A 17,458-nucleotide genomic window follows, 5' to 3' on the forward strand; every position below is an offset into this window, starting at 1 on the left:
TCCCATTGCTCCCTGGCTTTCCAACAACAACAGCAGATCGTGGCTGTACCAGGGATCATTTCTGCCCTCATGGATTGTCCTGTTGGATCAGGAGATGCTGCCCTTGGCTCCAGGTTTGCTGCTGGTTTTGTGGTCCCAAATGCAAACCCCCTGCACCCAGAGCAGGACCTTAAAGTTCATCTCATTCCCCCTCCAACCCCCTGCCACAGGCAGGGACACCTTCCACCAGCCCAGGTTGCTCCAGCCCGGCCCTGGACACTTCCAGGGATGGAGCAGCCACAGCACAACCTGTGCCAGGGCCTCCCCATCATGTTTTAAATCACTTCAGGTCTCTCCCATTGCTCCCTGGCTTTCCAACAACAACAGCAGGTCGTGGCTGCACCAGGGATCATTTCTGCCCTCATGGATTGTCCTCTTGGATCAGAAGATGCTGCCCTTGGCTCCATCATTGCTGCTGATTTTGTGGCCCCAAATGCAAACCCCCTGCACCCAAAGCAGGACCTTAAAGTTCATCTAATTCCAACCCCCTGCCATGGGCAGGGACACCTTCCACCCTCCCAGGTTGCTCCAGCCTGGCCCTGGACACTTCCAGGGATGGGGCAGCCACAGCACAACCTGTGCCAGGGCCTGCCCACCCTCCCAGGGAAGGATTTGTTCACAACATCTGGTCTAAATCTACTCTCAGCTTAAAGCCATTCCCCTTGTCCTTGGGAAAAGGGCCTCTCCAGCCTTCTTTAGGCACTCAAAGTGGCTCCAAGGTCTCCCCAGAGCCTTTTCTTGTCCACACCCAGCTCCACACCCTTGACATTTGCCCAAGGGCAGAGGCCTCTGGGCAACCAAGAGTTCAGGCTGACGGGGTGTTCTTCACACCCCCTTTAAAATCCACCCCCACACACTGTCCTGCTGCAAACCAAATTCCACTTTCCTGTTTCCAGACCAATTTGCTGAACTGACCCGTTAAAAGCCGACTGGTTGCTCAGTCAACCAGAATGTGACTCAGAGAATCAGAGATCAGATTATTTGAGTGGAACTCTCCAAGGTCATCCACCCCTTGCAGGGACATCCCAGGTGGGCACCACGAGTGAGTGATTGCAGGTCCCTCAGCCCAGATCTTTGGGGCATTTGCTGCCAGAAATTCCATTTTTGATGTGGACCCAGGCAAAGACACAACTTGGGTCTGAAATATTGAAGTTCAATATTTCAGACAGAAGTGATGCTCAGTTCCACCTCTGTTCAGTGACAGAACATTTTGAACAAAAGAATTTAAAAATAATTAAAACCCTGGCTTCCTAAATGTTGTTGGATATTTAGAGTCATCCCCTTTCAAGGGAGTTTTCAGAACATCCTCATCAGTGTCACGAAAGTAGAAAAACAAGTGAAATGTTTTCTCCTTGTTATGAAGGAAACACACTCATATTTCCCATGAAAGATGTAGCTCATGAAACAACAAATTATCCTCCTAATTAGCCCAACTGGCAAAAGAATTCCCCTGAAACACAACTTGTCCTCAGAACTAACTCAAGGGAGGCCTTGGAAACCTTGAGTTGTGTCAGACTGACTTCTCCTGCCAGGGTATCCCAGTTTTTTGGAGGTCAGTTCTAGGACCAGCTGTGCTTCTGAGCAGCTGCCTCTTCCATCCCAGCTCGATTTTCCTGCAGCTGGAGCTCCAAGACACAACAATTTTTGCCTGGGACAAGCCCAAGCCCCGGTATTTTGGAGGAGAAATGAGTGGATTTGCATTTGTGTGCCTGTGCTGGGTTAATTCCTGGAGCCATTTGGTTGCACAGGCAGGAGATTTCCATAGGAAATCCCTGGTTGATGACAGTCCCAAACCCTTCTCTCCCCATCAACCCCATCCCTGTGTGGCTGCTGAACCTTGTCCCAAGCCCATCTTTTGCACATTTTTAGGTGCAGGTCAAAGACTTACCTGGGGTCTGTATCGAGAGAATTAGAATAATTTTGTCTGCAAAGCTCTTTGATGTCTCTAAAGCTCCCACTTAAAACTTCATGCTTGGTTTATGTGGCTTCCCTCTCATCCTTCCTTGGGAAAAGTCTCAGTGCCTGGATGTTTTCCAGTCCATGTGCCTTCCAAAGGTGGGGATGCAGCCTGGAAACATGGACAAAGAAGAAATAAATTGTTTTATATCTGAGGGGTTGAATGGGGAGATGGAGAGAGCTGGAGGGATCTGCTTGAAGTCACATATTTAGATTACAAATAATATCCTGGCTGATCTCAGGAGTGCCCAGGTTTTCAATAAATGATTTACAGAGCAAGAACATTAAGCAGCAGCAGCATTTCGTGGGGTGCATAACCCAGCAGATGACTAAGCCATCCAAGTCCTACTTGTGCCTTATCAGCATTTGGTCAGTTGAGTTTTCTCTTTTAATTAAGAAATAGGAAACCAAATCTTTCTCTGGTGTTTGCAGAGATGAGAATTCTCGAGGGCTTTATGATCTTGGAGCATCAACCTCGAGATTCCAGGCCTGGCACTGATGTATTTGTGCTGAAAGTGCAGGCTCTGCCCTTTAAAAAGCCCCATGAAGTCCAGCAGAGAAGACCTGATTATGTATTTTTCATCTTTGCAAAGGTTAATGTGTGACTTCTTGCACTTCCTACCAAAATGTTCATTTTTGTGGCTGTTGAACCAATTCAGCTGTATCTGGATTATCAACAAACCCTCACCTTAATAAACCTTCCTTGGGTAAATGATGAGTTAAAAGGAACCAGAATTCAAGTGGCAGTTGGGTGAAAACTGCAGGGTTTAAGTGGAGAAATCCAAATATTCGTCAGATTTGGGGTTAGAAGAACCAGAATTGTTAAATGCTGTGTCCTGGGGCACTCAGTGAGCCAGCAGTGAAAATTCCAATGGCATCCTGCAAAAATCATGGCTTGGCCATGGACTGGGATGAGGAGCTGTGGAGAAGGAGAAAAGAAAATGAAAAGACCAAATGCAGACCCACCACAGGATGTCACTGACACCAAAAGTTTGGCAGGAGACAAATGATCCAAGGAAAACACTGATGGCTGCAGGAGAGTGTCCATGGCTTTGGGCTGGATAGAGACACAGAGGATCCAACACTCCCTGCCACACAGCTTTGGACTTGATGATCTTGGAAATCTTTTCCAACCTTAATGATTCCATTTCCTACCAACAATTCCTTTCTGAGCCATTTCCAGCAGCTCATTCACCTTTTTTTTTTCTCCCATTGAGCAGCTCCTCCAAACAGGCCTCAAACCCCACTGTCTGATCCAATATCCCAATTCTTTGTTCCTAAGAAGGGCTCAGAGCAGTGCAGACCCATCCAGGTGTTTATTCCTCTCATCCCAGGGTTACATCCCCTTTGGCATCACCTCCTGCATCACCTGGAACCTCTTCCATCCTCCCACCTGTGCTCGAACCTCTTCCATCCTCCCCCCCCCCCGTGCTCTTGGCAACTCCTCGGAGCGAAAGGCCTGGGATTAACCCCCTGGACTCCTGGTTTGGGTGGCAAACCCTGCTCTCCCCAGGCTGCCAGAATGACCAAATTCCGTGCAGGTGGGGCGAGGCCTCTCGAGGAGTGGCCGCCACACGAAACCCAACCGTGTTTGTGGGAGCAAAGTTCAGCCCAAGGCACCACCTGGCAGGTGAGGGACGGGAGGCAGAGCTGGAGGAACCTCCTGTGCCCTGAGTGAAGCAAGCAGAGGAGGAGGGTGTTTCCCTGCCCAGGAAGGTGTGATAACCTGGAGGGGTGACTCTCTGTGGCTAAAAAACCACATTTTTTACCAGAGTTGCCACGAGGTCACGAGGCCTCTTCGCCGCTCGGAGGGTGACACGAGTGGTGGGCAGGTACAACCAGCTGCTCTGGGTTTATCTGATGGCAGAAAAGGAAGTTTTAGCGTCTCAGAGAACCTTCAAAATCAATCTTAATGTTTAATAACCTTCAGCCTTTCTCTCTGCAAACGGACCCACCCAATCTGCCAGACCTCAGGGGTGTTGCCACGGAGCACAAGTGAAAGGTGAGATCACACACAACAAACACACACAAACACAGCACTGAGAAGCCCCAGGAGAGCCCTCAGCATCCCATTTCTGCCCATCTCTGGAGGCTGGCAGTGTTATGTATCTCTGTTTTCAGCTGTTCCAACCAAAGCAAACAGAGGGGGGAAAAAAGAGCCCGATGGCAGAGTCCTTAAACTGGTGTAAGTCACATTTCTGAACAAAATCTCTGCCACAGGCAGGGACACCACCCAAATTTCTGAACGAAATTTGACTCACTTTTTAAATGATCTTAGACACAGCACAGGATTTTGAGCATCCAGCTTTAAACCCCCCTCCCTGGAGATCTTGCTTGCAGAGATGCTGAGCCCTCACTGAAAGCACCACATTCCCTCCTTTCCAAGAATTTCACAATCCCACATCTGAACTGAACGAAGCCTTTGCTGGGGGTCATCAGTGAGTCCCATCCATCCTCCCTCCATCCTCCTCTGGGGTAAAACCAGAGGGGGGTTTTTCAGCTCCTAAGCAGCGATCAGAAAGTTTCTGCCCTTTCCTTCTGTCCCTCCTCCCTGCCTGTGCCACAGAGCAGCATCTGGGATTGCTGAATTCCCATCTGCCTGCTTCCCACTTGGACACAGGTGAGCAAAAAGAAAAAAGGGAGGGGGAAAAAATAAAAAAAAAAGAGGAGGTGTGGTGGTGTGTGGAACAAAGCCTTTCATCCTGGTAGCAGCAAGATTTTAGATCTAAAGAGTTGGGGCTCTCAGCTGCTTTAAATTGAGGGTTCTGGCTGCCAACTGCCAGGCTGAAGGTAGGGATTAGTTTTCACCCAATCCTGGGTTGTTCAGGCAGTGCCTTCCCTGCCCTTTGTTTCCTCTTGGATCAGTTAAGTGGAAGCAGGTGTTTCCCTGCCCTGCTAATCTCCAGCACAGTCAGACAGGCCCAGCAACTGCTCCCTGTGGCCCAGACGTGGAAATGGAGCCAGGGCTGGGTGGCAGTGGAAGGACAGGGTGGCAGTGGAAGGACAGGGTGGCAGAGGCTCCATCCTGTTAAACACTTGTCCTCTGCCAGGCAACTTTGGTTCCCGTTGGTTTCTTCTTCACAGTTTATCCTCACCCAGACCTGTGTTCTTCAGATGGGGATTTCTAAAGTGAAGGGAGGTTCTCTTGGGCTGCTTTGGGAAGCTCTGGGAGCTGATCCACCCATGGGATGTGTCAGGGTCCAGTGAAATCCATGGCAGTGCTCTCGTTGCAGTCCAGCAGCACCCCCAGAACACACCAGCCCACAAAAGGACACTGTACCTGTTTCAGCAGCACACATTTGCAAATGCCACCAGCCCCAAGGTTCTGCTTTAGAGCCAGACCACCCCAAAGATCCAGTTGAATTTAATCTCCTCTAATCACAACTGCAAACACAAAACCCTTCAGCTTTGGGCAGAAACTCTGTCCTTCAGAGTTGGGCAGCCCTGAATCAGGCTGGGTTTAAATGTTTGGTGATTTACACCAGCTCCTTCCTTGTGCTCAGAGCTGCTGGAACACGAGTTGAGCAGAGCTGTGGGTAAGCTGGGTTAGTTAGGCTGGGATCAGACCACAGACTGGCCAGGTTACACACTGAGTTAGTGCTCCTTGAACCTGCCAAGAGCTGCATGGACAGACCCACAGCACCATGATCTAAATAAAGGCAAGAGCTGAGATGGGGTTTTAGTGGCTTTTCCCACCACCACAGAATGTTAGACTTGGCAGTGCTGGGTTAATTCCGACCTGAGCAATTCTGTATTACAGGTAAAGAAAGGGAAACTGAGAGAAAAGCCAGTTAATTGTGACCAGGAGGGAGAGAGGAATGGTTTATATGTTCTTTGCCTCTCAAGAGTAACCAGCAGCAGAGCTTTCCCTGCTGTCACAGCCCAAAGAACCTCTGACCATTAATCTCCTTTTCTTCTCCCCGCCCACAAATTATATTGTTTTATTGGGACAAACAGTGATCCCTTTCCCCCCAGACCTGCTTAATATGTAATCAAGAACCTCTTGGGCAACAGGATTGCACTGAGAACACCTCTGCCCACACACTCAGAGGGTTTCAGTCCTAACAGAATCATGGAATGGTTTGGGTTGGAAGAGGCATTTGAAGGTCAGGGAGTCCACGGGCAGGGACACCTTCCACTAGCCCAGGGTGCTCCAGCCTGGCCTTGGACAACTCCAGGGATGGGGCAGCCCCAGCTTCTCTGGGCAACCTGTGCTAGGAAAGGATTCCTTCCTGGATTGTGACCTGGACAGCCCCGGGCTGGCTCAGTGGAGCAGATCTGCAGCTCCCATCGCGTGACAGAGCAGATCCAGCCCTGACTCCCCCAGGGCCTGGTGCCAGGAGGGAGCAGGAAAAGGAGAGTCAGCACTCTGGTTCTGCAGAGAGCAGAGCCCGTGGCGTGGCCTCCTCTGAGTCACCTGCCCAGGTAACACCTCAGTGAGCACCTTCTTCCTCCTCCCACCCCTCCCACCGCCTGTTGGAACAGCTTTGCATGGAGCTGCTTCCCCAAACCCTGCACCAGGAAGGGGGGAAGTCCACAGAGAGGAAAAGACCTCACAGCAAAGTCACCAAACCCACCAACACCCCTTAAATTATCCCCTCTGTAAACCTCCAATCACCCAAGAGAGGCAATGGTTAAACCCAGCTCCTCCCAGCCCCATTCGAAGGTTTCTATATTAAGTCAATAAACTCACATCAAATTCAGGTCAGGAACTATTTGCTCAGGGTCGGGTGACTTCAACTCTGCTAATCAGCCAGACACACCTTCCCTTTTGAACAATCTCCCACATTAGGGCTGCACTTAAAAACAGGTTTGCTGCAGATCAAGTCAGTGAATTGCAGCGTAAACACCCACAAACCCCCGGAACAATGGGGGCAATTTTCACTCCTAAGAGCTGTGCAGACTGCAGATTACACCCAGAGTAGGGTTACACCACCCAGAGGACCCAGAACAGGTCACAAAAGGCTCCAACAGCCAGAATAGACCATTGTTGTGGCCAACAGGGCCAGGGAAGTGATTCTGCCCCTGGACTCAGCACTGGTGAGGCCACCCCTGGAGTGCTGTGTCCAGTTCTGGGCCCTCAGCTCAGGAAGGACATGGAGGGGCTGGAGCAGGTCCAGAGAAGAGCAACGAGGCTGGGGAAGGGACTGGAGCACAAGTGCTGTGAGGAGAGGCTGAGGGAGCTGGGGCTGTTCAGCCTGGAGAAGAGGAGGCTCAGGGGAGACCTCCTCACTCTCTGCAACTCCCTGACAGGAGGGGGGAGCCGGGGGGGGGTTGGTCTCTTTTCCCAGGCAACCATCAGCAAGACAAGAGGGCTGGGTCTTCAGCTGTGCCAGGGGAGGGTTAGGTTGGATATTGGGAAGAATTTCTTTGCAGAGAGGGTGCTCAGCCATTGGAATGGGCTGCCCAGGGAAGGGGTGGATTCTCCATCCCTGGAGGTTTTTAAGCTGAGACTGGATGTGGCATCAGTGCCATGGGCTGGGAACCACGGCGGGGTTGGATCAAGGGTTGGACTGGATGATCTCAGAGGTCCCTTCCAACCCAGCTGATTCTATGATTCTATGATTCTATAAAAGAGGCAGGGTTTGGGTTAGCGGGCGATAAAATCCGCCCTTCTGGAAGTTCCCTCACTTCAGGAGGTGTTTGCTGCTGAAGCCAACCCTGTCCATGCTGAGGACAGCAGGGATTTTGTCCCTGCCCTCAGGAAAGGCGTGTTCAGCCACCCAGAGTTGCCCAGCTCTGGCACAATTCCCCCCCGGCCACTTCCTTCCCCAGTAAATCGAATTTAAGGCCGTTGCTCAACACTTCCCAAGGCCTTTTCCATCCTTTCTGGGAGGTTCAAAGCTTTGCTGAGCCTTTCTCTCCCTGCACACCTGGGACCACACACACAGGAATTCCCTCTCCTCAAATTCTAAAGGTGCTCATTGTATCCCCATGGCTGGTGCTTGTGCTCCATTGTTCTCCTCAATTTTGCACCTGGAGCTTTTAAAGCTTTTAAAGCTCTTTTTATTGGGCAAAATACCCTTTGGAGGAACAAACACCTGACTGCAGCCTTTCCCACTTCCCCTCATTCCCAATTCCACCCATATGTGGGATATTCCCATATTCTAGCCCACTGATATTCCAAATTATCCGTGTTCCATCACTTGGAGCAACCTGGACTAGTGGAAGGTTGTCCCTGTCTCATTCCCCTGGAATGAGAGGAGCTTTTAAGGTCCCTTCCAGCCCAAATGGAATATCAATATCAGCAAAAAAATCGATGGGATATCAATATCAATAAAAAATCAATGGAATATCAATATCAATAAAAAATTGATGGGATATCAATATCAATAAAACATCGATTGAATATAAATATCAATAAAAATCAATGGAATACCAATATCAATAAAAAATCGATGGGATATCAATATCAATAAAAAATCAATGGAATATCAATATCAATAAAAAATCAATGGAATATCAATATCAATAAAAAATCAATGGAATACTAATATCAATAAAAAAATCGATGGAATATCAATATCAACAAAAAATCAGTGGAATATCAATATCAATAAAAAATCGATGGAATATCAATATCAATAAAAAATCGATGGAATATCAATATAAAAAAAATCAATGGAATACTAATATCAATAAAAAATCGATGGAATATCAATTAAAAAAATCAATGGAATATCAATATCAATAAAAAATTGATGGAATATCAATATCAATAAAAAATCGATAGAATATCAATATAAAAAAAAACAGTGGAATATCAATATCAAGACTGGTGTGACTTTGACCTGAACTTGTCTTTGAGGTGAAAACCAAGCCCGGGGGGGGTGGAACTCCTCCTTTTCCAGATCCATCCTCTCCAATTCCCTGACTCCCACCTGTGCTGCAAGGTGAGCCCTGCAGTGCCTCACCTGGTGGAGAGGGGAGGTCACGGCCGGGTCCTCCCTCCCTTTTCCCGGTGTTTTCCCCCGGGTTGGGATTTGGGATCGGGGCGTGGCGGGGCCACCTGCTCGGGAAACAAAAGTCGGGAGTTACTCACGCAAATCCCACGTGGGGAAGGGCAGGTACAGGAGGTGCCAAAGCCACACAGAGTATAAAATATATATATATCTAAAAAGCCAGATCTCAGCAGGTGAGGTGATGCCAGCAAATGCTGCACCCCAACTACAATTTTTTCCCCTTTTCCAGACCTGTTTTTTTACACTGGAGTTTCTTTATTCCCCTTTTCCAGACCTGCTTTGCACACTGGAGTTTATTTTATATCCCTTCCAACCCAAACCCTTTCTATGTCTCTGTGATAATCCAAATAATCAAATAGCAAAACTCAGATGTGAAAAAACTCCCCAAAATTTTGAATGGCTGGCCAATCATCCTGAAAATTCCTCTTGGACAGAAGCCTGACTGTAGCCTCTGAGTGGTGTCAGCAAGGCAGCTGTAAAATGGGAATAAAACACCACCTGATCTGGTGTCTCTGCATCTGCTGCACCCAGTTTTAAGTTGAGGGCACCACCAGGCCAAGGAGTATCAGGTCTCATCCTCAGGGAGCAGCAAAAGAAAAAAAAGGGACACAGAAATAAAAAGAAGACCCAAATCACAGCTATAAATGTGCAAGAATACAGCCAGTTTTCCAGCTCCTTAAAAAAAACTACATGAGATTTTGGGACCAACTCCTGCTTCGGCCCCAATAAATTGGGGGTGATATCAATGACATGTGGTATTTTATATATATAATATATATATATTACAACTCCAGCACCAAAACTGCAGCTCTATCGTGTCTTCTGCTCCCCAAAGAGCCAAGAAGCCAGGGAGGAAAAGGACATTTCCAAACAGATCAGCTTTGCAGGGATAATTCAAATGAGGGAATTCCAAAGGGGACAGCAAGGAAAACACAAGGAATCAACTCAACCAGGGGGTTCCAGGGCACTGGAAAGGGAAAATATCCCAAATCCTGAGGGGTTCACTCAGCACTGACCCTTCCCCACAGTCTCACTTGGGTGTTGGGTGGTAAAATTGGTCTGGGGGAGGAAAAAAACCAGGAACCAAAGTCAGAGGGTAGAAAAAATTAAGGTGGGGAAACCTCTCCAGCACCTCGTGATTTTGGGTGTTTCACAGGGAGCAGTTTGGAACAGAGAGATGCCAAACCCTCTAAATAGGAATGTCTGGATTAGCCCCAAACAAGATGATTTTAAGGTCCCTTCCAACCCTAAATATTCTGGGATTCTGGAAAATAAACCCCTTTCTGTTGGACATCACCCCCACAGCTCCATGGCAGAACTGAACCAGTCAGTCAAACAATTTTTTTGACCTTTTTTTTTCACTTATCAAATAATCTCCACTTCCATATTATAATATAATACAATATAATATTATAAAATAATAGAACATTATAATATAATATAATAAAATATAATATAATGGGACATGATGCACATGAGACTCAGCCCAGGTCAGCTCTGCTCTTTGGGGTGTGGGGGAAGATCATTTTAAGGTCCCTTCCAACCCCAAATATTCTGGGATTCTGGAAAATAAACCCCTTTATGTTGGACATCACCCCCACAGCTCAATGGTAGAACTGAACCAGTCAGTCCAAAACACCATTTTTTTCAATAATAATAATAATAATAATAATAATAATAATAATAATAATAATAATAATAATAATAATAATAATAAATGTAATAATTAGAATATATATTAATAAATATAATATATTCTATATTAAAAATAAAATGTTATATTATAATAAATATTATAATAATAATAATCTCCACTTCCCCATCACCTTGTTTTGAGGTCTAAACAACATCCCACGTGCTGCTGCTATTCCAGCTGGGATTTGCCTGCTCAGAGGGAGGTTTTTCTCAGGAGAACCACTTGGAGAAGTTGGATCACCCCTGTAGCACCTGATTTCCTTGGCAGGTGCTGCAGCAGGCACTGAGTGGGGCCTCTAAATCATTTAATATCCTCTAACATCATCCAATAATATCAACCAGTTTGGAACACAGAGATGCAAAACCCTCTAAACAAGAATATCTGGATTACCCCCAAACCAGATGATTTTAAGGTCCCTTCCAACCCAAACCATTCTGGGATTCTCTGATTCTCTTTCCTGAAGGAACAAAAAAAGGGGAAGGGATTTGATCTCCCCAACATTCACCTCCTTGTGAACCACTCACCCCAACTGCTCCCAAACCTTTCTGCTCACTCCTGCCCTTGCTTGCAAAGGGAATTCATTCCAGACCTTTTTTTTTTTATTCCAGACTTTTTTTTTTGATTCCAGACCTTTTTTTTTGATTCCAGACCTTTTTTTTGATTCCAAACCTTTTTTTTTGATTCCAGACCTTTTTTTTGATTCCAGACCTTTTTTTTGATTCCAAACCTTTTTTTTTGATTCCAGACCTTTTTTTTGATTCCAGACCTTTTTTTTGATTCCAGACCTTTTTTTTGATTCCAGACCTATTTTTTTTGATTCCAGACCTTTATTATTTCCAGACAACCCTTTCCCACATCACACCCAACCCACTGCCAGGGAAGGAACACGAGCAAACACCCACCTCGGGGTGAAGTTGGGTGGCACAGCTTTTAACTCTGCTCAGAGCTCAGCCCACGAAAGGATCAATTAAACCAAATATTCCACTGCTCTCCCTAGTCAGGGCAACTTTTTCCATCTCCACATAATGAAGGATCTGCTTCCAGATTTAAAGTTAATGGTTTTGGTCATTGCTTACAAGAATTATCATATTTCCCAGACTACCAGTGTGTCTTCTGAGGGCATTTTCCCCTCTGCCTTAATTAGATTGGAGCAGGCAGATAAACAAGGATAACAATTAGTTCCAAAACTAATCACTGTTAACACTGCAACAGTTCTGCAACTCTAGAAATTCCCTAGTTGGGAAAACAGGGATGTAAAGCAGCACCAAACAGTTTATTATATGTGGGCCAAGCTAAGAGACAGAGCCTGTTTTCATCTGATTTTTCATTAATTTCCCAAGTTAATGAAGCAGATGGTACAAGCAAATCCCACGGAATTATGCTTACAGCAAACTCTGCAAGGATCTGGTGGGGATTGGGGGGGTCAAAGCCAGAGAAATCTTGGAAAAGACTGAACAGAAAAAATATCAGGGAAGGAAAATACCTCCTTTTCCTTGCTCTGGACAGGCGAGGGCTGTGCAGCTGCTCATGGCCAGTGAGGAGAGAGGAATTCACTGAACCTGCTGATGGTTTGGGGTGATCCAGCAGATATTCACAGAATCCCTGAGGTTGGAAAAGCCTTCCCAGCCCATGGATCCACCCTGTGCCCCATCCCCACCTTGGCCCCCAGCCCAGAGCACTGAGTGCCATGTCCAGCCTTTCCTTGGACACCTCCAGGGCTGGGGACTCCAAACCTCCCTGGGCAGCCTCTGCCAATGTTTAACAACCCTTTCCATGAGGAAATTCCTCCTGATTGTCCAACCTGCCCCTCCCCTGGCACAGCTGGAGGCCATTCCCTCTCCTCCTTTGCTGGGAGCAGAGCCTGACCCCCCCCAGGTCTCCCCTCTTGTCAGGGAGTTGTGGAGAGCCACAAAGTCCTTCCAGAGCCTCCCTTTCTCCAGGCATTTTTTGGGGCAGTTCAGACCAGGAAAAACTCAACTCTGAATTTCCTGGTTGACTTTCCACCCTTGAACAAACAACCTCTCCTTCGAAAGGCGCCTCAAACCCAGCGAGTCCCGACACGTCCCCTCTCTCTCCTGGCACCCTCCAGAGGAGCCCCTCTGGAAAAGCCACTGGAGCAGCATTCCCAGCCCAGCAGCTGCCTCTGAGCACCCCCTGAGTCATCCTTCCCACCGGGGCATTGGTAGGAAAGGGTGTTGGCCGAGCCAGGAAGCTCCTGGGATGAGTCACTATGGAACACAACCCTACCTCGATAACCTGGCACGGCCCCGGCTCGGCCACCCCAGGCCAGCCCCAAACCTGCTGCTGCTCCTCCCACATCCATCCTCCTGGAAAAAAAACTCTCTGCTGGTGGCAGGAATTATCGAGCTGCTCACTGAGATTGAAATCCAAGAGATGCCTCGTTGCATGTAAAGAGCCGGTGGATCACCAGAATGAAAATAACTGCGAATAAAGAACAAGGAAAAGCAAATATTTGCCACCCAGAGGGACAAAATCGGTTTCTGGCAGTTTCACTCCAATTGTTGGGTGATTTTCAGCGCTGTTTGTAAGCATTTCCTGGGCTTACAAAGCATTACAAACACTCCTGGTACCAAATTGAGAAATAAATACCATCAACAGGTGAAGAGGTTCTGCCCTTTGCTCGCAGAGCTCTGTGCCCTGTGCTGCTGAAAGGGCTGAAAACCGGGATTTATATCAGCTGGAAGAGGCCAAAACTCCCTCTTTCTAACCTGTAGGTCATTGATGAGAATAAAATCACCCTTGGAAGTGGCAGAGGAGCTGCCCTGCAGTTTGGAGCTGCAGGAGAGAGTTTTGTTCTATTAATCATTTAGAGCACAACTAGGGCTGAATTCACTATATATATATATATATATATATATATATTTAATGGATCAAATACCCAAACTCGATAGGAGTGTTACCAGACCCCCAGATCAGCAGGTTTTTGGTGTGTCTGTCCACAGGTGATGCTGTTCCTTTGCTGGAGGAGCAGCAAAATGGGTGATATTTGTTCAAAACAAAGGGAGGCTGAGCCCAAACCAACCTGGGAATAAGTACAAGCACTGCAGCCCTGAAATTACTGCCAAAAAGTCACATAATGTTCTTTTCTAAGGAGCTCCTGGGCAAATGTAACCATTTTATGCTCCTTTTTTTTAAAATTTATTTATTTTTGGATGTATTTGAGGATGTATTTGGGTTGTTGGGGTCCATTCCAATTAAACCTGTGCTGGAGAAGCAGCAAAGTGGGTGATGTTTGTTCAAAACAGAGGCTGGGATTATCAGCTGAGTCAACCCAAATCTTCTTGGAAGAGGAGGCAAAAGGACACAGCATTCCCTGAGAGGAGCCCAAACCAACCTGGGAATAAGTACAAGCACTGCAGCCCCGAAATTACTGTCAAAAAGTCACATAATGTTCTTTTCTAAGGAGCTCCTGGGCAAATATAATAATTTTATGCTTCTTTTTTTTTTTTATTTGTTTATTTTTGGATGTATTTGAGGCCATGGGTTGTTGGGGTCCATTCCAATTAAACCTGACACGAGATTTTCGGGGGAAAATATTTCTCCTTCTCCCTTCCCAAGATGTGAATCCTTCCCACACGAGGGAAGTTCTGGCAGGGAGGTGGAAGAAGGCACAGAAAAGATGTGACACTGTTGTCTGTGCTGTCATTTATGTGTTTTAACCCCAGAACTTCAGCCTTTCAAAATGACAAAAAAGTCTCAATGACTGAATTAAAAAAAAAATGAATTTTGGAACTCCAAATTCTTTTTTTTGTTTGTTTTTTTCCTCACAGCATCCACGACTTCAGGAGCTCCATACCTTGGAAATGTCAGCCCTGAGGCCTGAAAATACCCTGGCATGTGTTTAGGAACTGGAATCAAGGGAGGTAAACCCTGAAAAGCCTTCAAATCTGCCAGCTGGGCTTTGATCCCTGCTGCAAATGGGACTCACTAAATCACTGGGGGCTCCTGAAAATTAAGAACCCAACGTGAACTTGATGGATGGGGCTGTTTTCCAGTGGCTGCTTCAAAACAGAGATGAAAAAAAAAACCAACCAAAAAAAAAAAAAAAAAGGAATTTTTGCTTTTTTTCTGCTCGTGGCAAACAGGAGGGATGAGCTCAGGGGAATAAAAAAAAAGCAAATTAACCACGGGGGCCTCCAGGCGTTGGCTGCAAACAGCTCATTCCTTTGAGATGAGGTACCTCAGGGGGGGAAACAGCAAAAACAAATGACAAATGGAAGCCCAGGGATGCAAATGATGAAACGAGGAGAATGTTGTGAAAAAAGTTACAGGGTTGTGAGGGCTGGAGGTTTGGGTTGTGCATTCCCCAGCTCCCTGTGCAGAACAAGCCTTTAGATGAGCCCAGGGCAGAAATAATTCTCTTTTTTCCCCCTTTTTTGCATCATGGATGTAAAAAATTCCCTGGCATAGGGAAGTCTCGTTTTGCTGCTGATGGAGAGTCCTTTTTCCTGCCCCATTTCCACACAGGAGCAGGTTCAGGAGCCTTTGCCCTGCCCATGAGGCACCAAATTCTGTGCTGGGAAATTCTGTGTCACAATCCCCTGTGCCTGGAGAGGGCTGACAGCTCAATTTAACCCTGAATCCTCTATAACAGCATCAATCCTTATATATTCCATATCTTCCATTAAAACTTCAGTCCATATATATTCTTAATCCTTTATCACAGCATCAATCCTTATATATTCCATATCTTCCATTAAAACTTTAGTCCATATATATTCTGCACCCTCTATAACAGCATCAATCCTTATATATTCCATATCTTCCATGAAAACTTTAGTCCATATATATTCCTGCACCCTCTATAACAGCATCAATCCTTATATATTCCATATCTTCCACTAAAACTTTAGTCCATATATATTCCTGAATCCTCTATAACAGCATCAATCCTTATATATTCCATATCTTCCATTCAAACTTTAGTCCATAGATATTCCTAAATCCTCTATAACAGCATTAATCCTTATATATTCCATATCTTCCATTAAAACTTTAGTCCATATATATTCCTGAATCCCCTATAACAGCATCAATCCTTATATATTCCATATCTTCCATTCAAACTTTAGTCCATAGATATTCCTGCACCCTCTATAACAGCATTAATCCTTATATATTCCATATCTTCCATGAAAACTTCAGTCCATATATATTCTTAATCCTCTATAACAGCATCAGTCCTTACACAGAGATACAAAACCCTCTAAACAGGAATGAGAGTGAAGGAGAAACTTCTTGTCCTCCTGGACTGATATGGGGGACAAGGGGTGGTTTTTGTAAATACATGTTTTGTCATCCCAGGAAAGATTATTTAGAATTGGTGTATATATTATTCTACAGTTTCTATTCTGTCAGGAATAAATTTTGATATTATTCCCCCATGCTAAGTCTGGGTGAAACTTCTCTCACCCTTGAGCAAATTTTGTGGGAGGTTCGAAAATCGAACCCTGAGTCAAACCACGACACTGGATTAGCCCCAAACCAGATGATTTTAAGGTCCCTTCCAACCCAAACCATTCTGGGATTCTCTGATTCTCTTTCCTGAAGGGGGGGAAAAAAAATGGGAAGGGATTTGATCTCCCCAACATTCTCTTCCTTGTGAACCACTCACCTCAAACTGCTCCCAAACCTTTCTGGTCACTCCTGCCCTTGCAGGATCTGCTTCAAATAAACAGCAAAGGCAAAAAATCCCACCTGTGTCAAAATGTATTTGAAAAGTATTTTCACTTATAAAGGAAAAAACAACGACCTGTGTCAAAATGTATTTTAAAAGTATTTTTGCTTAACACAAATGTAGCATTTTATAAATCACATTTCTAAGTCCCATTCATAAGTCAGTGTTTAGAAATGGGTTTGACAAAGCAGAAAATCCCACTGTCAGCTCACAAACAGAGGATTTTTCTCTCCCTTTAAAACGCTGGGATTGTTGTGTGGGGAATGTTAAAACAGCTTTGTAAATCCCAAAAATCCACTTGTCCCGGAGACATCACAGCTGAGGAAAACCTCACATAATTTATTGTCATCCAGACCTTTTTTTTTTGATTCCAGACCTTTTTTGAATACAGACCTTTACTGTTTCCAGCCAATCCTTTCACCCAAACCCCCTCCACAGGGTAGGAAAGGCCCAGGTCTCAGACTGGAAGGTGGGATGGGCCCTTTGCAGGAAGTATCAGGTGACAATATCTGCAAAAAAACCTGGGTCACAGCCTCAAAAAAAAGAAAAAAAAAAATCCAAAAAACCACCTTGCAGGGTGTTTGGAGAGCTCTGGGAGGCATCTCTGCCCAGCCTGACCAGTAAAGGAGTTTCTGTAGTGAGGATTTGTTCAGCCTGAGCTGGTTACGTCACCTCTGGGTGCCTCAGTAACTCATTAACTCTCAGCTTATCTCTGCACCCTCTCCGTGCCCCTGATGCCAGGCTGGGTGTTCTCCCAGCGCTCACTGGGCTGAGCAGGGTGTGCCAGGCACGGCTGCACTGGGGGAACTGGTGCTGGGCTGTGCCAGGGCTGGGGGACACCCGCCAGCCCCTCCCTGGGGCTCTGCCACCCCTCCAGAGTCACCGACTGTCCTGAGCTGGAAGGGACCCAGAGGCATCTTCAGCCCATCTCCAGGACACCCCAACCACCCCACCCTGGCCCTGAGAGCGTTGTCCAAACACTCCTGGAGCCCTGGCAGCCTTGGGGAGCCTGTTTTGCCACCTCAACTGGCACCTTCCTTCCTCCCCTGCCTGGTGACCCTTGAACAGCTCCGGCGTCTCCTGCCCCGCTCCCTCAGTGCTGCAGCA

At 46.4% G+C, this 17,458-nt stretch overlaps 1 long non-coding RNA gene across 1 annotated transcript; it reads right to left on the minus strand.

The window, feature by feature from the left end:
• Positions 1–1,034: 1,034 nt before the first annotated feature.
• LOC135425925 (uncharacterized) lies at positions 1,035–3,872 on the minus strand. Its single transcript, XR_010435797.1, has 3 exons — positions 3,765–3,872; positions 2,684–2,914; positions 1,035–2,107 (listed from the first exon to the last, which is right to left on the minus strand). It is a non-coding gene; the product is annotated as an uncharacterized LOC135425925 (long non-coding RNA).
• Between the last annotated feature and the right edge of the window lie 13,586 nt (positions 3,873–17,458).

This window comes from Pseudopipra pipra, chromosome 22 (genome assembly GCF_036250125.1).
Source record: "Pseudopipra pipra isolate bDixPip1 chromosome 22, bDixPip1.hap1, whole genome shotgun sequence".
In the NCBI taxonomy this organism is placed as follows: domain Eukaryota; kingdom Metazoa; phylum Chordata; class Aves; order Passeriformes; family Pipridae; genus Pseudopipra; species Pseudopipra pipra.